A 21,781-nucleotide genomic window follows, 5' to 3' on the forward strand; every position below is an offset into this window, starting at 1 on the left:
GACTACAGCCACTGTCATTCCTGGAAGCTGTCTGACAGTGGACTAATATGGATTATTTGGGTGTGGAGCACAGAGGAACCATCTCTTAGGAGCCTTAACCCTCATGTTCTGATGGGGCCAGCATGTATTCTGGGGAAAGGTTCCACAGCTCCCATCCACGACTACTGAATAGGAATTAAGCACCAGGCATGGTGGCTCACGCCTGTAATCCCAGCACGTTGGGAGGCCGAGGTAGGCGGATCACTAGGTCAGTTCAAGACCAGCCAGGCGTATATGGTGAAACCCTGTCTCTACTAAAAATACAAAAATTAGCTGGGCATGGTGGCAGGTGCCTGTAATCCCAGCTACTCAGGAGGCTGAGGCAGGAGAATCCCTTGAACCTGGGAGGCGGAGGTTGCAGTGAGCCAAGATCGCATCACTGCACTCCAGCTTGGGTGACAGAGCAAGACTCCATCTCAAAAAACAAAAAGTCAGGGTGGGGGACAGAGCGGAGCTAAGCACTTCCAGGTTCACCTCCCCTCCAACGCCCCATCTCTCCCACTGTCCTGAGTAAGGGGATGCCCATGGTGCTCCACAGGTGCACTTGGGATTTTCTTTCTTGACCCCACTGGATATTTACCTAAAACAGCAGCAGCACTGGGGCAGGATGGACCCAACTTCACTTCCAGGTATGCTGTCTCCTGGACAGAGGCGGGGACTGGGCTGCCTACAGGGAGTCCCTCAGCAGGAGCAGAGAGAAGCAGGGCTGAGAGCACAACCCCAGCTCCAGAATGGTAAAATAGCATGATTAAAACACTTTACAAGAGCCAGGTGAGGTGGCTCACACCTGTAATCCCAGCACTCTGGAAGGCCGAGGTGGGCGGATCACCTAAGGCCAGGAGTTTGAGACCAGCCTGGTGAACACAGTGAAACCCTGTCTCTACTAAAAATACAAAAATGAGTCAGGTGTAGTGGCAGGCACCTGTAATCTCAGCTACTCAGGAGGCCAAGACACAAGAATGGCTTGAACCTGGGAGGTGGAGGTTGCAGTGAGGCCAGATCATGCCACTGCACTCCAGCCTGGGTGACACAGTGAGACTCCATCTCAACAACAACAACAACACACTTTACAAATGGTGGTCCCTAAAAACACTTACAAACAGCATTACCATTTGCTCTAACAAACCCACTGCCATCCATCCCAAAATAATGGAAAGCAGGAACTCAGGGAGGTATTTGCACACCTGGGCTCACAGCAGCGCGATTCATAACAGTCAAAAGGCAAAATCAACCGACAGATCCACCATCAGATGAAAAGATACACACAGTGTGACACATCCGCACAGAAGAATATGACTCAGCCTTAAGAAGGAAGGGAGGCTGGGCGCGGTGGCTCATGCCTGTAATCCCAGCACTCTGGGAGGTCACGGTGGGTGGATCACCTGAGGTCAAGAGTTCAAGACCAGCCTGGCCAACATGGTGAAAAACCATCTCTACTGAAAATAAAAAAAGTTAGCTGGGTACAGTAGTGGGCGCCTATAATCCCAGCTACTTGGGAGGCTGAGGCAGGAGAATTGTTTGAACCTAGGAGGCAGAGGTTGCGTTGAGGCGATATCATACCATTATACTCCAGCCTGGGCAACAAGAGAAAAACTTCGTCTCAAAAAACAAAACAAAAAACAAAAAAACACTTCAAAAAACTGACTCAAGGAGCAGTGAAAACTCGATAGAGGTTTAAGCCCCATTTGGGACCACAGGCTCTCAGTCAGTATTTGGATTTTTTTTTTTTTTTTTTTTTGACAGGGTCTCACTCTGTTGCCCAGGCTGGAGTGCAATGGTGCCATCTCGGCTCACTGCAACCTCTGCCTCCTGGGTTCAAGCTATTCTCTTGCCTCAGCCTCCTGAGTAGCTGGGACTACAGGAATGTGTCACCTCGCCTGGCTTATTTTTGTATATAATCTCAGCGACTTGGGAGGGTGAAGCAAAGAACTGCTTGAACCCCAGGAGATGGAGATTGCAGTGAGTTGAGATTGTACCACTGACCTCCAGCCTGGGTGACAGAGCAAGACTCCATGTCAAAAAAGAAAAAAATGTATTTTTAGTAGAGATGGGATTTCACCACATTGGCCTGGCTGGTTTTGAACTCCTGACCTCAGGTGATCTGTCCCCTTCAGCCTCCCAAAATGCTAGGATTACAAGCATGAGCTACCTCCCCAGTGAGTATTCGGAAATTAATGGATGGATGGGTGGATGGATGGATGAATGGGATGTTAGTCTGTTTTCACACTGCTATATAGAACCACATGAGACTGGGTGATTTATAAAGAAAAGAGGTTTGACTGACTCACAGTTCCTCAGGCTTAACAGGAAGCATGACTTGGGGGGTCTTAGGAAACTTACAATCATGGCGGAAGGTGAAATAGAAACAAGGCATGACTTCTCATGGTGGCAGGAAGAAGAGAGAGAGAGAGAGCAAGAGGGAAACTGCCATACTTAATTTTTTTTTGAGATGGAGTTTCACTCTTCTTGCCCAAGTTCGAGTGAAATGGTACAATCTTGGCTCACTGTACCTTCCCAGGATCAAGCAGTTCTCCTGCCTCAGACTCGCAAGTAGTTGGGATTACAGGCACCCACCACCACCATGCTTGGCTATTTTTTTTTTTTTTTTGTATTTTTAGTAGAAATAGTGTTGCACCAAGACCAGCCTGGCTAACATAGTGAAACCCTGTCTCTACTAAAAATACAAAAATTAGCTGGGCGTGGTGTCATGTACCTGTAATCCCAGCTACTTGGGAGGCTGAGGCAGGACAATCGCTTGAACACAGGGGACAGAGGTTGCAGTGAGCCAAAGCTGTGCCATTGCACTCTAACCTGAGCTATAAGCATGAAACTATGTCTCAGAAAAAAGAAAAGAAAAGAAAAGAAAAAAGCCCAGAGGTTGGAGAAGAGGGTTCTGACCTCATCAGGAGATCAAAGAAGGCCTCCCAGTGGGTGGGGAGCAGGAAGATCAATGCCCCATCAGGACGCCTTCCTCTTAGGCTCAAGGAAACATGTGGACTCTGGAGACAGGGATAGGGCACACCCAGCTCTGGCATGCTCAGGGGGACATGAGCCTGGGCCTGGGATGCAGCACTCTGGCAGGATAGCATCAAGAGCTGCCCTCTCAGCCATCCAGGAGCTGTACCCTCGGTCCCCTCCTCCCTTAGGTGACAGCTCAGGTGTCAGAGAATGAGACTTACATGAGACGGGACCTGCCCTGGCTCAGATGCTTCATGTCCCAAAGAAGACAATAGCTCTTGCGGCAGCAGGCTAGGAACATAGTGCCAGAGTCCCCTGAGGGGACGAGACACTGCACAGAAAGAAGTCCAAAGCTATGGCTGCCAACCAAGTATTCAGTCAATGGACACAACTTCCAGCCCAGATGCAATTTGGGGTCATTTATCTTTTGAGATGAGGGTCTCTCTCTGTCACTCAGGCTGGAGTATAGTGGTGTGATCTCAGCTCACTGCAACCTTCCCCTCCTGGGTTTAAGCAATTCTCCTGTCTCCGCTTCCCAAGTAGCTGGGATTACAGGCAGGTGCCATCATACCCAGCTGATTTTTGTATTTTTAGTAGAGACAGGGTTTCACCATGTTGGCCAGGCTGGTCTTGAACTCCTGACCTCAAGTGATCTACCTGCCTTAGCCTCCCAAAATCCTGGGATTACAGGCATGAGCCACTGCACTCAGCCTAGGGGTCATTTTTACCACAAGCAGTATTGTCTGGGAATACAGCTGATGGGCCACCTTGTCAGAAGGTTAATCCTTTATCCTGAAGGGGGAATGAGTGGAAGTTAAAATTAGGCTCAAATATTAAAGTTAGATCAGGAGGAGTGGACATGGTATCTAGGCAATGAAAACAAAGGCAAAGACTCTGAGGTGGGTGCATTCCTGGAGTGTCTGAGGAACAGAAAGGAGGCCTGCATGGCTGGAGGAGAGTGAGTGTAGGAGGAGGCGTGTGTGTGAGACGTGATGAGGTCAGAGAGGTCCCAGGAGCAGTCCACACAAGACCTTACAGAAATACCTAAGGAGGTGGGGCAGATCACTTGAGGTGAGGAGTTCGAGATCAGCCTGACCAACATGGCAAAACCTTGTCTCTCCTAAAAATGCAAAAATTAGCCGGGCACGGTGACATATGACTGTAGTCCCAGCTACTCAGGAGGCTGAGGCAGGAGAATCGCTTGAACCCGGGAGGTGGAGGATGCAGTGAGCCGAAATTGCACGACTGCACTCCAGCCTGGGCAACAGAGCGAGACTCCATCTCAAAAACAATACATACATATAAATACAAAGAAATAACAAAGGAAGTGAGAATATATCATGAGTGACTCTAATAAGTAAGGTCTGAACGTGTTCTTAGCTGCTGATGGCATTACTACCAACCAGCTCAGTGATGCTGCCTTCTCCGGCCAGGAAGGCCTGCACTTGTGCCCCGGGGCTCACCTTTCTGTACACCAGGCCAGTGATGGCCGACCGCAGCCTCATCTGCAGCACCTTGAGCTGGTGCGTGTCCTGCTGCTCAGTGTTCGCAGGCAGGCTGAGAGGAACATCAGCACGGCCAGGAGGTAGCCCTTCCAGGCTGGAGGCCTGGGATCACCGACAAACTCCAGGAAAAGGCTTGCAGGGGAAGGAGGGAGAAGGTACAGCTGGTGAGAGGAGGTGCCCATGTGTGTTGCCTTTGCCCAGACGAGGCCAGGTGTGGAGGATCAGTTGCGTGGTTAACGTTTTCAGCAATCATGATCTGTTATTTCCTCAGCTGTCCATGCTTCTTTTCAATCTGACTGCAGCTCCTCAAGATCAAGAGATGCTGTTTTTGTCCCCACTTGCTATGGACTAAAAAAATTGTGTCCTCACAAAATTTGTATGTCAAAGCCCCAACCCCCGGTCCCTGTGAATGTGACTGTCTTTGGAAATAGGGTCTTTAAAGAGGCAATAAAGTTAAAATGAGGTCTTTAGGCTGGGCCCTCATCCAGTCTGACTGGGGTCCTGATAAGAGGAGAAGATGCAGACACACAGGGAGACACCAGGGCGCACACAGAGGAAAGACCACGTGAGGACACAGGGAGGAGGTGGCCAACTGCATGCCAAGGGCAGAGGCCTCAGAGGGAACCAACCTGCAGATGCCTGATCTGGAACTTCCAGCCTCCAGAATCGTGAGAAAAATACATTTCTGTTGTTGAAGCTACTCAGTCTGTGATGCTTTGTTATGGCAGCTGAGCAGACACCACTTGATCCTGAGCTGGCCGCAAAACCACCTTTGACCGACAAAGTATGGTGGAGGTAAAGCTATGCACGCTCTGAGCCGCAAGAGAAAATGTAGCTTTTGGCCTATTGCTTAGAACCCTCCCAAGCAGCCGCATGAACAGGTCTGAGCTAGCTTTTTGGAGGATGGGAACCCACATGGAACAGAGACAGCCGTCCCAGCTTCAGATACACAACTGCAGACACATAAGAAAACCCAGCTAAGAAAAGAACCACCCAGTTGAGTCCAGCCCACATTACAGACCCACATTACCATGAATTAAGTAAATAAATGCTTGCAATTTTAAGCCATTCACTTTTGGAGCATTTTATAGCAAAAGCTAATTGATGCAGTCCAGTAACAGCTTGCTTATTTGCCCTTCTGGGGGTCAGTCACTTTCTCATTCATCATTTCCTTTCCTCAGTATCCTTCTCACCCACCCTCCAGTGTCCCGAACACCAGATCTATAGGCAGAGGCAGGAGAGCTGAAGCCCCCTGACCCTGGAGGGATGCCATTAAGAGACCACCAGCCTTAACAGGGCACCTGAAGTCTGGACTCACCTAAGCAGCTTGGGGACAGTGAACCTCAGGACGTCACTGATGAAGAGGCTGTGGGTCCCAGGAGGAAGGTAGAATGGAACACACACCAGATGGCCCTCAGCAGTGGGCCCCACTGGCTCCCTTCTTGCCACAAGAAGGGCTCAGTCTCTGGAGTCTCCATGCCACTGCCTCCTTTCCTTCTAAACACTATTGCCTTGGCGTGCCTTAGAGGAAGGGCGAGGTCGGCTCTGGGTCCCATTTTATACTCTCAACCACCCACAGCAGGACCAGGCATTAAAGGCTTGTTTTCCTAACAATGGGCGTGGGTGGGTGTGGATCAAGCCTGGCTCCCTCACCTGTGCCTCCTTATCACCCTGAGTACCCATTTAAGAGGCAGCCACAGGAGTTGTGGGGGAAGGGCAGCAGGGCAGCTCTGAGGCCTCTCAGATGGCCATGGGAAAGCACACATGTTAAGCACCTACTACATGACAAGCACTCCCCAGTCATCCTAAGACCCCCGGCAAGCCAGATGTTGTTCCCATTTCACAGATGAGAAAACTGAGTCTCAGAGAAGTGAACTTTCCAAGGGCACACAGCTCAGAAGTAAAAGCTGGAATTCAATTTTCCATCTCTCTGCCTCCAGAGCCCATGCACTTTTCTTTTCATTTGAGACAAAGTCTCACTCTGTCACCCAGGTTGCAGTGCAGTGGTGTCATCTCGGCTCACTACAACCTCTGCTTCCTGGATTCAAGTGATTCTCCCCCCTCAGCCTCCTGAGTAGCTGGGATTACAGGCAAATGCCACCACACCCAGCTAATTTCTGTATGCTTAGGAGATGGGGTTTGACCATGTTGGCAAGGCTGGTTTTGAACTCCTACCTCAGGTGATCCACCCACCTCAGCCTCCCAAAGTGCTGGGATTACAGGTGTGAGCCACCACACCTGGCTTTTTTTTTTTTTTTTTTCTTTTTTTTGTTTGAGATGGAGCCTTCCTCTGTCACCCAGGCTGCACTGCCGTGGGATGATCTCGGCTCACTACAACCTCCACCTGCCAGGTTCAAGCAATTCTCCTGCCTCAGCTTCCGGAGTAGCTGGGATTGTAGGCACGTGCCATCATACCCAGCTGATTTTTGTATTTTTAGTAGAGACAGGGTTTCACCATGTTGGCCAGGCTGGTCTTGAACTTCTGACCTCAGGTGATCCACCTGCCTCAGCCTCCCAAAGTGCTGGGATTACAGGCATGAGCCACCTCGCCTGGCCACTATGCCTGTCTAATTCTATTTCTAAAAGGAGATGAAAAAAATAATTATATTTCCATCCTCACAGTAACTCCGTGAAGGAGATAATATCATCCACCTTTTACAAATTAGAAAACAAAAGCTCCAGCATTTCTTTTTCTTTTTCTGAGACAGTGTCTCACTTTGAAGCTCAAGCTTGAGTGCAGAGGCATGATCTTGGCTCACTGGAGTCTTGACCTCCTGGACTCAAGCGATTCTCCCACTTTAGCCTTCTAAGATGCTGGGACTACAGGGGGACATCGCCACGCCTGGATAATTTTTTGAATTTTAATGTAGAGGTGGGATCTTGCTATGTTGCCCAGGCTGCTCTCAAACTCCTGGGCTCAAGCAATCTTCCCACCTCGACCTCCCAAAGTGCTGGGATTGCAGGCGTGGTTGCTCCAGTTTCTTTTTCTCCCAAGGCCACACCAAGTTATTAGTGGCTGAGTCAAAAGAGTCCCAGGGGTCTACTGACTCTTACCTCAGTGTTTTACCAGCTAGACTACAGCCACTGTCATTCCTGGAAGCTGTCTGACAGTGGACTAATATGGATTATTTGGGTGTGGAGAACAGAGGAACCATCTCTTAGGAGCCTTAACCCTGACATTCTGATGGGGCCAGCATGTATTCTGGGGAAAGGTTCCACAGCTCCCATCCACGACTACTGAATAGGAATTAAGCACCAGGCATGGTGGCTCACGCCTGTAATCCCAGCACTTTGGGAGGCCGAGGTAGGTGGATCACTAGGTCAGTTCAAGACCAGCCTGGCCTATATGGTGAAACCCTGTCTCTACTAAAAATACAAAAACTAGCTGAGCATGGTGGCAGGTGCCTGTAATCCCAGCTACTCAGGAGGCTGAGGCAGGAGAATCCCTTGAACCTGGCAGGTGGAGGTTGCAGTCAACCAAGATCGTATCACTGCACTCCAGCCTGGGTGACAGAGCAAGACTCCATCTCAGAAACAAAACAAAAAGTCAGGGTGGGGGACAGAGCGGGGCTAAGCGCTTCCAGGTTCACCTCCCCTCCAACGCCCCATCTCTCCCACTGTCCTGAGTAAGGGGATGCCCATGGTGCTCCACAGGTGCACTTGGGATTTTCTCTCTTCACCCCACTGGATATTTACCTAAAACAGCAGCAGCACTGGGGCAGGACTGACCCAACTTCACTTCCAGGTATGCTGTCTCCTGGACAGAGGCGGGGACTGGGCTGCCTACAGGGAGTCCCTCAGCAGGAGCAGAGAGAAGCAGGGCTGAGAGCACAACCCCAGCTCCAGAATGGTAAAATAGCATGATTAAAACACTTTACAAGAGCCAGGTGAGGTGGCTCACACCTGTAATCCCAGCACTCTGGAAGGCCGAGGTGGGCGGATCACCTAAGGCCAGGAGTTTGAGACCAGCCTGGCGAACACGGTGAAACCCTGTCTCTACTAAAAATACAAAAATGAGCCAGGTGTAGTGGCAGGCACCTGTAATCTCAGCTACTCAGGAGGCCAAGACACAAGAATGGCTTGAACCTGGGAGGTGGAGGTTGCAGTGAGGCCAGATCATGCCACTGCACTCCAGCCTGGGTGACACAGTGAGACTCCATCTCAACAAGAACAACAACAACACACTTTACAAATGGTGGTCCCTAAAAACACTTACACACAGCATTACCATTTGCTCTAACAAACCCACTGCCATCCATCCCAAAATAATAGAAAGCAGGAACTCAGGGAGGTATTTGCACACCTGGGCTCACAGCAGCGCGATTCATATCAGTCAAAAGGCAAAATCAACCGACGGATCCACCATCAGATGAAAAGATACACACAGTGTGACACATCCGCACAGAACAATATGACTCAGCCTTAAGAAGGAAGGGAGGCTGGGCGCGGTGGCTCATGCCTGTAATCCCAGCACTCTGGGAGGTCACAGTGGGTGGATCACCTGAGGTCAGGAGTTCAAGACCAGCCTGGCCAACATGGTGAAAACCCATCTCTACTGAAAACACAAAAAAGTTAGCTGGGTACAGTGGTGGGCGCCTATCCTATAATCCCAGCTACTTGAGAGGCTGAGGCAGGAAATTGTTTCAACCTAGGAGGCAGAGGTTGTGGTGAGGCAATATCATGCCATTATACTCCAGCCTGGGCAACAAGAGAAAAACTTTGCCTAAAAAAAAAAAAAAAGAAAAAGAAAAACACTTCACAAAACTGACTCAAGGAGCAGTGAAAACTCGATAGAAGTTTAAGCCCCATTTGGGACCACAGGCTCTCAGTCAGTATTTGGATTTTTTTTTTTTGACAGGGTCTCACTCTGTTGCCCAGGCTGGAGTGCAATGGGGCCATCTTGGCTCACTGCAACCTCTGCCTCCTGGGTTCAAGCTATTCTCTTGCCTCAGCCTCCTGAGTAGCTGGGACTACAGGAATGTGTCACCTCGCCTGGCTTATTTTTGTATATAATCACAGCTACTTGGGAGGGTGAAGCAAAGAACTGCTTGAACCCCAGGAGATGGGGATTGCAGTGAGCTGAGATTGTGCCACTGCCCTCCAGCCTGGGTGACAGAGCAAGACTCCATGTCAAAAAAGAAAAAAATGTATTTTTAGTAGAGATGGGATTTCACCACATTGGCCTGGCTGGTTTTGAACTTCTGACCTCAGGTGATCTGTCCCCTTCAGCCTCCCAAAATGCTAGGATTACAGGCATGAGCCACCTCCCCAGCCAGTAGTCGGAAATTAATGGATGGATGGGTGGATGGATGGATAAATGGGATGTTAGTCTGTTTTCACACTGCTATATAGAACTACATGAGACTGGGTGATTTATAAAGAAAAGAGGTTTGACTGACTCACAGTTCCTCAGGCTTAACAGGAAGCATGACTTGGGGGGGTCGTAGGAAACTTACAATCATGGCGGAAGGTGAAGGAGAAACACGGCATGACTTCTCATGGTGGCAGGAAAAAGAGAGAGAGAGAAAGAAAGAGGGAAACTGGCATACTTAATTTTTTTTTTAAGATGGAGTTTCACTCTTGTTGCTCAAGCTGGAGTGAAATGGTGCAATCTTTGCTCACTGAACCTTCCCAGGATCAAGCAGTTTTCCTGCCTCAGACTCGCAAGTAGTTGGGATTACAGGCACCCGTCACCACGCTTGGCTAATTTTTTTTTTTTTTTTTTTTTTTTTTGGATTTTTAGTAGAAATGGGATTTCACCATATTGGCCAGGCTAGTCTCAAACTCCTGACCTCAGGTGATCCACACACCTTAACCTCCCAAAGTGCTGGGGTTACAGGCCATGCCACCATGCCTGGATAAGTTTTGTACTATTAGTAGAGACTGGGTTTTGCCATGTTGGCCAGGCTGGTCTCGAACTCCTGACCACAGGTGATCCGCCTGCCTCAACCCCCCAAAGTGCTGAGATTACAGGCAGTAGCCATCGAGGCTGGCCCCATACACTTTTAAACTATCAGCTATTCTAAGAATTCACTCACTATCACAAGAACAGCACAGGGGAAACTGCCCCCATGATCCAATCACCTCCCACCACGTCCCTCCCCTAACATGTGAGGATTACGATTTGAGATGAGATTTGGGTGGGGACACAGAATTAAACCATATCAGATGGATAAATGAGTAGATAGATGAGTGGACAGATGGACGGGGAGATGGATAGATGGTTGTGTGGGTGGGTGGATGGATAAATGGATAGATGGATGAGTGGATGGAATGAATGGATGGATAAATCAGTAGATGGATGAGTGGATGGATAGATGGATGGGTGGGTGGGTGGATGGATGAATGAGTAGGTGGAATGAATGGATGGAAGGATGGATGGATGGATGCTTGGATGGACAGTTGGAGGGATGGTTGGATAGATGGATGGGTGGAAGGATGAATGGAATGCAGCCTTGTTTAAAGGGGTGCCATTCTCTAATAACACAGGTTCCATTGCCTTGCAGCTTAAAAAGACCCACCGTATCTACTTTAACTGTGGATGTAGCAAACAAGGAAATTTCATGTGTGGATGTAAATCCCCTGGTAGGTCCCAAATCTATGCTGTCTCATATTCGGTGTTGTAAGTGTTAAGACTCATAGAAGCTGGCCCTGAGGGGCTGGCTAAGCCCTTGTTCAGGGTCAGGATATGGAGATGATCCTTTCCCTGTTGCTGGGGTCACTGTTGCCTCCCCCATCATTATCCCCCAGGGCTGCCTCCTCATACCATCCTAAAAGCATGTGCCTGTTTCTTGTTGGGTATCCCCAGAACTGTATCAGGGCAACTCAGGTAATGCACTTCTAGATGCTCCAAGAGAACAGAAGTCCACACATGGTCCACCGTTGAGCTTAGCAATGAATGTTCACAGCAGCATATTTCATAATGCCCAAAAAGCAGAAACCGGCCGGGTGCAGTGGCTCACACCTGCAGTCAGGAGTTTGAGACCAACCTGGCCCACATGGTGAAACCCCACCTCTACTTAGAAAAAAAAATTTAAATAGCTGGGTATGGTGGCATACACCTCTAGTCCCAGCTACTTAGGAGGCTGAGGCAGAAGAATTGCTTGAACTCGGGAGGCAGAGGTTGCAGTGAGCCGAGATTGTGCCACTGCACTCTAGCCTGGGCAACGGAGCGAGCCTCTGTTTCAAAATAAAAACAAATAAACAAATAAAAATGTTCTAGAATTATACAGAGGCAATGGTCACATTATTCTGTGAATGTCTAAAAACCACAGACCTGGCCAGGTATGGTGGTTCACCTGGGATTATGCCTGTAATCCCAGCACTTTGGGAGGTAAAGGCAGGTGGATCACCAGAGGTCAGGAGTTCAAGACCAGCCTGGCTAACATAGTGAAACCCTGTCTCTACTAAAAATACAAAAATTAGCTGGGCGTGGCGTCATGTACCTGTAATCCCAGCTACTTGGGAGGCTGAGGCAGGACAATCGCTTGAACACAGGGGACAGAGGTTGCAGTGAGCCAAAGCTGTGCCATTGCACTCTAACCTGAGCTGTAAGCATGAAACTATGTCTCAGAAAAAAGAAAAGAAAAGAAAAAAGCCCAGAGGTTGGAGAAGAGGGTTCTGACCTCATCAGGAGATCAAAGAAGGCCTCCCAGTGGGTGGGGAGCAGGAAGATCAATGCCCCATCAGGACGCCTTCCTCTTAGGCTCAAGGAAACATGTGGACTCTGGAGACAGGGATAGGGCACACCCAGCTCTGGCATGCTCAGGGGGACATGAGCCTGGGCCTGGGATGCAGCACTCTGGCAGGATAGCATCAAGAGCTGCCCTCTCAGCCATCCAGGAGCTGTACCCTCGGTCCCCTCCTCCCTTAGGTGACAGCTCAGGTGTCAGAGAATGAGACTTACATGAGACGGGACCTGCCCTGGCTCAGATGCTTCATGTCCCAAAGAAGACAATAGCTCTTGCGGCAGCAGGCTAGGAACATAGTGCCAGAGTCCCCTGAGGGGACGAGACACTGCACAGAAAGAAGTCCAAAGCTATGGCTGCCAACCAAGTATTCAGTCAATGGACACAACTTCCAGCCCAGATGCAATTTGGGGTCATTTATCTTTTGAGATGAGGGTCTCTCTCTGTCACTCAGGCTGGAGTATAGTGGTGTGATCTCAGCTCACTGCAACCTTCCCCTCCTGGGTTTAAGCAATTCTCCTGTCTCCGCTTCCCAAGTAGCTGGGATTACAGGCAGGTGCCATCATACCCAGCTGATTTTTGTATTTTTAGTAGAGACAGGGTTTCACCATGTTGGCCAGGCTGGTCTTGAACTCCTGACCTCAAGTGATCTACCTGCCTTAGCCTCCCAAAATCCTGGGATTACAGGCATGAGCCACTGCACTCAGCCTAGGGGTCATTTTTACCACAAGCAGTATTGTCTGGGAATACAGCTGATGGGCCACCTTGTCAGAAGGTTAATCCTTTATCCTGAAGGGGGAATGAGTGGAAGTTAAAATTAGGCTCAAATATTAAAGTTAGATCAGGAGGAGTGGACATGGTATCTAGGCAATGAAAACAAAGGCAAAGACTCTGAGGTGGGTGCATTCCTGGAGTGTCTGAGGAACAGAAAGGAGGCCTGCATGGCTGGAGGAGAGTGAGTGTAGGAGGAGGCGTGTGTGTGAGACGTGATGAGGTCAGAGAGGTCCCAGGAGCAGTCCACACAAGACCTTACAGAAATACCTAAGGAGGTGGGGCAGATCACTTGAGGTGAGGAGTTCGAGATCAGCCTGACCAACATGGCAAAACCTTGTCTCTCCTAAAAATGCAAAAATTAGCCGGGCACGGTGACATATGACTGTAGTCCCAGCTACTCAGGAGGCTGAGGCAGGAGAATCGCTTGAACCCGGGAGGTGGAGGATGCAGTGAGCCGAAATTGCACGACTGCACTCCAGCCTGGGCAACAGAGCGAGACTCCATCTCAAAAACAATACATACATATAAATACAAAGAAATAACAAAGGAAGTGAGAATATATCATGAGTGACTCTAATAAGTAAGGTCTGAACGTGTTCTTAGCTGCTGATGGCATTACTACCAACCAGCTCAGTGATGCTGCCTTCTCCGGCCAGGAAGGCCTGCACTTGTGCCCCGGGGCTCACCTTTCTGTACACCAGGCCAGTGATGGCCGACCGCAGCCTCATCTGCAGCACCTTGAGCTGGTGCGTGTCCTGCTGCTCAGTGTTCGCAGGCAGGCTGAGAGGAACATCAGCACGGCCAGGAGGTAGCCCTTCCAGGCTGGAGGCCTGGGATCACCGACAAACTCCAGGAAAAGGCTTGCAGGGGAAGGAGGGAGAAGGTACAGCTGGTGAGAGGAGGTGCCCATGTGTGTTGCCTTTGCCCAGACGAGGCCAGGTGTGGAGGATCAGTTGCGTGGTTAACGTTTTCAGCAATCATGATCTGTTATTTCCTCAGCTGTCCATGCTTCTTTTCAATCTGACTGCAGCTCCTCAAGATCAAGAGATGCTGTTTTTGTCCCCACTTGCTATGGACTAAAAAAATTGTGTCCTCACAAAATTTGTATGTCAAAGCCCCAACCCCCGGTCCCTGTGAATGTGACTGTCTTTGGAAATAGGGTCTTTAAAGAGGCAATAAAGTTAAAATGAGGTCTTTAGGCTGGGCCCTCATCCAGTCTGACTGGGGTCCTGATAAGAGGAGAAGATGCAGACACACAGGGAGACACCAGGGCGCACACAGAGGAAAGACCACGTGAGGACACAGGGAGGAGGTGGCCAACTGCATGCCAAGGGCAGAGGCCTCAGAGGGAACCAACCTGCAGATGCCTGATCTGGAACTTCCAGCCTCCAGAATCGTGAGAAAAATACATTTCTGTTGTTGAAGCTACTCAGTCTGTGATGCTTTGTTATGGCAGCTGAGCAGACACCACTTGATCCTGAGCTGGCCGCAAAACCACCTTTGACCGACAAAGTATGGTGGAGGTAAAGCTATGCACGCTCTGAGCCGCAAGAGAAAATGTAGCTTTTGGCCTATTGCTTAGAACCCTCCCAAGCAGCCGCATGAACAGGTCTGAGCTAGCTTTTTGGAGGATGGGAACCCACATGGAACAGAGACAGCCGTCCCAGCTTCAGATACACAACTGCAGACACATAAGAAAACCCAGCTAAGAAAAGAACCACCCAGCTGAGTCCAGCCCACATTACAGACCCACATTACCATGAATTATGTAAATAAATGCTTGCAATTTTAAGCCATTCACTTTTGGAGCATTTTATAGCAAAAGCTAATTGATGCAGTCCAGTAACAGCTTGCTTATTTGCCCTTCTGGGAGTCAGTCACTTTCTCATTAATCATTTCCTTTCCTCAGTATCCTTCTCACCCACCCTCCAGTGTCCCGAACACCAGATCTATAGGCAGAGGCAGGAGAGCTGAAGCCCCCTGACCCTGGAGGGATGCCATTAAGAGACCACCAGTCTTAGCAGAGCACCTGAAGTCTGGACTCACCTAAGCAGCTTGGGGACAGTGAACCTCAGGATGTCACTGATGAAGAGGCTGTGGGTCCCAGGAGGAAGGTAGAATGGAACACCTGCCAGATGGCCCTCAGCAGTGGGCCCCACTGGCTCCCTTCTTGCCACAAGAAGGGCTCAGTCTCTGGAGTCTCCATGCCACTGCCTCCTTTCCTTCTAAACACTATTGCCTTGGCGTGCCTTAGAGGAAGGGCGAGGTCGACTCTGGGTCCCATTTTATACTCTCAACCACCCACAGCAGGACCAGGCATTAAAGGCTTGTTTTCCTAACAATGGGCGTGGGTGGGTGTGGATCCAGCCTGGCTCCCTCACCTGTGCCTCCTTATCACCCTGAGTACCCATTTAAGAGGCAGCCACAGGAGTTGTGGGGGAAGGGCAGCAGGGCAGCCCTGAGGCCTCTCAGATGGCCATGGGAAAGCACACATGTTAAGCACCTACTACATGACAAGCACTCCCCAGTCATCCTAAGACCCCCGGCAAGCCAGATGTTGTTCCCATTTCACAGATGAGAAAACTGAGGCTCAGAGAAGTGAACTTGTCCAAGGGCACACAGCTGAGAAGTGACAGCTGGGATTCAATTCCATCTCTCTTCCTCCAGAGCCCATGCACTTTTCTTTTTTTTTTCAGACAAAGTCTCACTCTGTCACCCAGGTTGCAGTGCAGTGGTGTAACCTCTGCTTCCTGGATTCAAGTGATTCTCCCACCTCAGCCTCCCGAGTAGCTGGGATTACAGGCAAATGCCACCACACCCAGCTAATTTCTGTGTACTTAGGAGATGGGGTTTCACCATGTTGGCGAGGCTGGTTTTGAACTCCTACCTCAGGTGATCCACCCGCCTCAGCCTCCCAAAGTGCTGGGATTTCAGGTGTGAGCCACTGAGCCCGGCCTCCCATGTACTTTTCAATCTATCATGTTGGCAACCTGGAGGATGAACAGCACCCCCTCTTCCACACACACAACCAGCCAGCCCTTAGGTGGTTTTGAACCAGTGGAGAATCACAGCTGACGTGCATGGGGCCTGGTGCTCTGGCTCTGGGTGAAAGCACAGCTCAGGCTGCCTTAAACTCATAAGATCCCCAGCCTTTGGCCATAACTGGGGCCACAGAGAAGAGCCAAAGTGAGGAAGGGAGAGGAGGTGGTAGGGGGAGACCCAAGGGCCCCTCCAGGGCAGGTCAGACGCCCGGGGCCATAATGGAGAGGCTGGGGCAATGCATCTGCTGACAGCCAGTTGCTGTGTGGTCTGGGTAGATAGGCTGCTCCCCTCTGTATGTGACAGGATGGGTGTGGTCTCCCCTCTGAGTCCCTCGTGTGCCTCTGACAATCTGTAAGGTTATCCATAATTGCTTGCTTGCTTGCTTTTCTGAGACAAAATTTCACTCTTTTTGCCCAGGCTGGAGTGCAGTGGCATGATCTCAGCTCACTGCAACCTCCATCTCCCGGGTTCCAACAATTCTGCTGCCTCAGCCTCCTGAGTAGCTGGGATTACAGGCACACACCACCATACCCAACTAATTTTTATATTTTTAGTAGAGATGGGGTTTCACCACGTTAGCCAGTCTGGTCTTAAACTCCTGACCTCAGGTGGTCCACCTGCCTCGGCCTCCCAAAGTGCTGGGATTACAGGTGTGAGCCACCATGCCTGGCCACTTATCAGTAATTTCAATCCCCATCACAAATCTGTGACCCGAGGCCACGTGCAGAGATCAGCTCTTTACACGAAGGAGCTCACTGACTTCCCTGGATGCCCTTGCCAGGTGGGTATTGTTAGGCTTTCAATTTTACAGAAGGGGAAAGAAGCTGAGGCTCTGAGAGGTGGTGATAGCAGCCCGAGGTCACACAGCAAGGGCAGAGCAGGGATTGCAGCCTCAATCTTGACTTATGGTTCCTAGAGTGTTTCTTGTGCACTAAGGACCACCAACCCCACCGGAATAATAATAATAATTTTAAAAGAAGCATAACAGAAATCTCCTTGTGACCTCAGGTGGCAAGACCCTTCCAAGCCAAGGTCTTTGTCCCTCATTGCTGGCCTCATCTGGTGTTTGGTTTGGCATCTATGGAGGGTTGTGGCTCAGCTCTGTTTCTAAGTGGGCATGGCCTGCTGCTCACAGGTACTTTGGCATTTGGGTCTCAAAGCCAAGAAGATGCCCCTTCCATGCAGAGAGCATCCCTGACCACCCATCCTGTCTGATCCTGCCATTTCACTCATTGCCTTCACAGCCTTGCCCATGGCACCAACCCTCTCTGTCTTGTTAGAACCCCAGATGTGTAGACTTTGCCTGAGTTTTCTACCAAGATGTCCCTAGTATCAAGTCCAGCTCCTGCACACAGTAGGAGCTCAGTAAACACTTGTCAAATGAATGGGAAAAGCAGATTGAGTGATATGTGAAAAAGGGCCTAACAAGAGTGCCCAGCACATACTGTTATAAACATTTATAGAAGGAAGGATGGAGCCTGGCTGGGTGGACAGAACTTGGCTTTGGAGCCAGGAGACTGTGGTTCCAATGCCTGCCATGTCTCCTCTCCTCTGAGCCTTAGTGTTTCCATCTGTAAAATGGGGTCAGGGAAGAGTTAACTGGGAAGTTTTCTTTCTGGCTGGAGATTTTACTCAGTTCGGTTCTAGCTGTTTGCCTGGAGAGTCACAGTGTTCAGCCTGCAGGCTCCATAGCAGGAATTTTCCTCTCCTGGAGGTCTCACCTCCCATCAAGGAAGAGGCCCAGATTGCTGCCTGATGTCTGGTCTCTGGACTGAAGGCCATTTAGTGCAGGACTCACAAATGACTGTGGGCAAGGCAGGGGGTATGCATGAGTGGCATGGGCAAGGTGTGAGTTGGGGGATACGAAAGGGAGTGGTGGAGGCCAGGTGCAGTGGCTCACACCTGTAATCCTAGCACTTTGGGAGGCTAATGCAGGTGGGTCACTTGAGGTTGGGAGTTTGAGACCAGTCTGACCAACGTGGAGGAACACCCTCTCTACTAAAAATACAAAATTAGCCAGGTGTGGTGGTGCATGCCTATAATCCCAGCTACTTAGGAGACTGAAGCAGGATAATTGCTTGAACCTGGGAGATGGAGGTTGCGGTTAGCTGAGATCACGCCATTGCACTCCAGCCTGGGCAACAAAAGCAAAACTCCATCTCAAAAGAAAATTTAAAAATAATAACAACCACTTACACTCATTATGTGCCAGGCCGGGTTCTAAGTGCTTTACAGGCCTTATCTTATTTAATCTTCACAACCCCATGAGGTAGGTGCTATTATTAATCCCATTTTGAAGGAATGGAGACTGAGGCACAGAGAGGTTAAGTAACTTGCCCAAAGCTACACAGCTAGGAAGTGGTAGGGCCAGTAATCAACTCCACACGTCCGGTGCTTCTGAGGTCTGAATGCAGTGTGCTCAGGAGGGGGCACAGCCTCAAGTGCCTGTTGAGCTGGCCATGGAGAGTCAGCTGGTTCCTCCATCTGCCTGGAAACCTCCAGAAAGTAGACACTTGCTCCTTTATCTCCTCACCCCTGGTGCTTAGCATATAGTAAGTTCTTATTAAACACTGGTGGAATGACTGAAGCCAAGTAGTGGAGACAATTCTATTACTATTAAGTACCTGCTGTGTGCCAGCACTAAGCGCTTTCCCACTCATGAAGGTTGAGTCTTCCCCATTTTACAGAGGGGAAAACTGAGACTCGGGGGGTTTGTGACATGGTCTGCTAAGAGGCAGAGGCAGGATTCGAATCCAGATCTCATTCCAGCAACTAAGTGGGAACAGGATGCAGATGGTGGACACGGAAATGAAGGAGAACAGAAGTGCCAAGGCTGGGATGGACAAAGCCTGGCTGTCCTTTGTGAGCATGAGGGGAGCCTTGTAGGGGAAGAGCCATGGGTGGGAATCAGTGTAGCAAATGCAGGTGGGTGAGGCACCCCCCAACACTTCCCTGAGACATTACTTACCCAGAAACCCACCAGAATGTGGCTTTGGAGGGGGAAGGATGCCCCTGCCTCTGGACAGGGGTTCTGTAACAGACAAAAGTGGAGAAGGGGGAAGCCTTGGTCTCACATCCCCTGGTGAGTATGTGGGAAGGGCAGGAAGACAGGATGAACTGACTGTGTTTTTTGTTTTGTTTTGTTTTTGTTTTTGAGATGGGGTCTCGCTCTGTCACCCAGGCTGGAGTGCAGTGGTGCGATCATAGCTCACTACAGCCTTTACCTCTGGGACTCAAGCAATCCACCTGCCTCAGCCTCCACAGAGCTACTCTGTAGTGGGACTACAGGCATGCACCACCACATTTGGTTATTTTTTAAAAACTTTTTGTAGAGATGGAGTCTCGCTACATTGCCTAGTCTGATCTAGAACACCTGGGATCAAGCAGTCTCCTTCTTCGGCCTCCCAAAGTGTTGAGATTAGAGGCCTGCTCCACTGCACCCGGTCCATCTGAACATCTGTTTATCTGATGTCAGATCAGTCTCTTTCTCAAAAGAATTATTTCTTGATTTCACAGATTGCTTCAGTGTTACCTGTTGTAAAACTCTCATGAACTTCTCCTACAGAGCACTTACCCCAGGGGTAATTTTCTTCTTTTCTTTTTTTTTTTTTTTTTGAGATGGAATTTTGCCCTTTGTCACCCAGGCTGGAGTGCAATGGTGCAATCTCAGCTCACTCCACCTCCACCTCCAGGATTCACCTGCCTCAGCCTCCCGAGTAGCTGGGATTACAGGCATGTGCTATCATGCCTGGCTAACTTTTGTGATTTTAGTAGAGACAGGTTTTACCATGCTGGCCAGACTGGTCCTGAGCTCTCGACCTCAGGTGATCCACCTGCCTTGGCCTCCAAAGTGTTGGGATTACAGGCATAAGCCACCATGCCCAGCCAATTTTCAACATATTTAATTATGTGAGTAATGTCTGGTTCCCCTACTTGACCACTAGCTACACGAGAACAGGAACTCTATCTGCTTGTTCACCATAGATCCTTAAGCCCTTGCTGGGGGATAGAGGGGGGTCTGCAAACTAGGACCAAATCTGGCCCACTGCCTGTTGCTGCAAATAGTTTTGTTGCAACACAGCCGTGCAATTTGTTGACATATTCTGCTTTTGTGTTCAGTGGCAGAGCTGAGGAGTTGCCGCAGAGATCACTGTATGGCTCACAGAGTCTCTTGCCCCATACAGAAAGTCTGCCAATGGTGGCATCGGGTAAAATGCAATTCACAGCTTGCTGAGTGGATAAATGAACAAAAAGTTAGATTTTGGTCACAGAAGGGGACTGAGACCTCAAAGTGGAACAGGAATGAGGTGGGAACTTGGTGACTTTCAGACTGCTGAGGGTCTTTAGGTTAGAAGGAAGGTTGATCCACAAGGCAGGACAGCACAAACTGTGCCACACTAGAGACAAGCACAGATAGGTGGACAGGTGGCAGACCGGGTCACTCTGGAAGCCCTGTGGGAGAGAAAGCAGAAGGTAAGCATGGAGACAGAGGAGGGTGCTCAGAGGAGAGAAAAGGTTTCTGATGCCAGGGTCTGTGCCCATGCTGGGGACCAGGGCAAGAGTATTTGAAAGCCAGAGTCCTGGCATTCCTAGTGGTCCTCATTTTCTTTTTTTTTTTTTTGAGACAGAGTCTCGCTCTGTCATCCAGGCTGGAGTGCGATGGCATGATCTCAGCTCACTATAACTTCTTCCCAGGTTCAAGCGATTCTCCTGCCTCAGCTTCCCGAGTAGTTGGGATTTCAGGTGCACACTACCATGCCCGGCTAATTTTTATATTTTTAGTAGAGATGGGGTTTTACCATGTTGCCCAGGCTGGTCTCAAACTCCTGACCTCAGGTGATCCTCCCACCTCGACCTCCCAAAGTGCTGGGATTATAGGCGTGAGCCACTGAGCCCAACCTGATGTATATATTTCTAGATGACATGAGATATTTTGATACAGGACTGCAATGCATAATAATCACATCAGGTTAAATGAGGTATCCATCCCCTCAAGCATTTATCCTTTCTGTTACAAACAATCTATTTTACTCTTTTAGTTATTTCATTTTTTAGTTTATTATTGAGTTGGAGCTTCACTGTGTTGCCCAGGCTGTAGTGCAGTGGCTTGATTTTGGCTCACTGTAACCTCTGTCTCCTGGGTTCAAAGTGATTCTCCTGCCTCAGTAGCTGAGATTACAGGTGTGTGCTACCACACCTGACTAATTTTTTTGTATTTTTAGTAGAAGCGGGGTTTCACCATGTTGCCCAGGCTGGTCTTGAACTCCTGATCTCCAGTGATCCTTCTGCCTCGACCTCCCAAAGTGCTCGAATTACAGGCGTGAGCCACTGCATCCAGCCTCTTTTAGTTAAAGTGTACAATCAAATTATTATTGACCATTGTCACCCTGTTGTGCTATCAAATAGGTATTATTCATTCTTTCTATTGTTTTGTACCCATTAACCATCCCCATTTCCCCTCACCCACTGTTCTTCCCAGCCTCTAGTAACCATCCTTCTACTCTATATGTCCATGAGTTCAATTGTTTTAATTTTTAGCTTCCACAAATAAGTGAGAACATGTAAAGTTTATCTTTCTGTGCCTGGCTTATTTCACTTAACAAAATGACCGCCAGTTCCATCCATGTTGTTGAAAATGAAAGGACCTCATGCTTTTTTATGGCAGCATAGTACTCCATTGTGCATACATACCACATTTTCTTTATCCATTCATCTGTTGGGTGGGTGACTGAGGCCTGGCCAATGAATACATTCCAGTCTCCTGGCTACCATGAT

This window comes from Aotus nancymaae, unplaced genomic scaffold (assembly GCF_030222135.1).
Source record: "Aotus nancymaae isolate 86718 unplaced genomic scaffold, 86718_ANA_hifiasm-v0.15.2.pri h1tg000092l, whole genome shotgun sequence".
NCBI lineage: Eukaryota > Metazoa > Chordata > Mammalia > Primates > Aotidae > Aotus > Aotus nancymaae.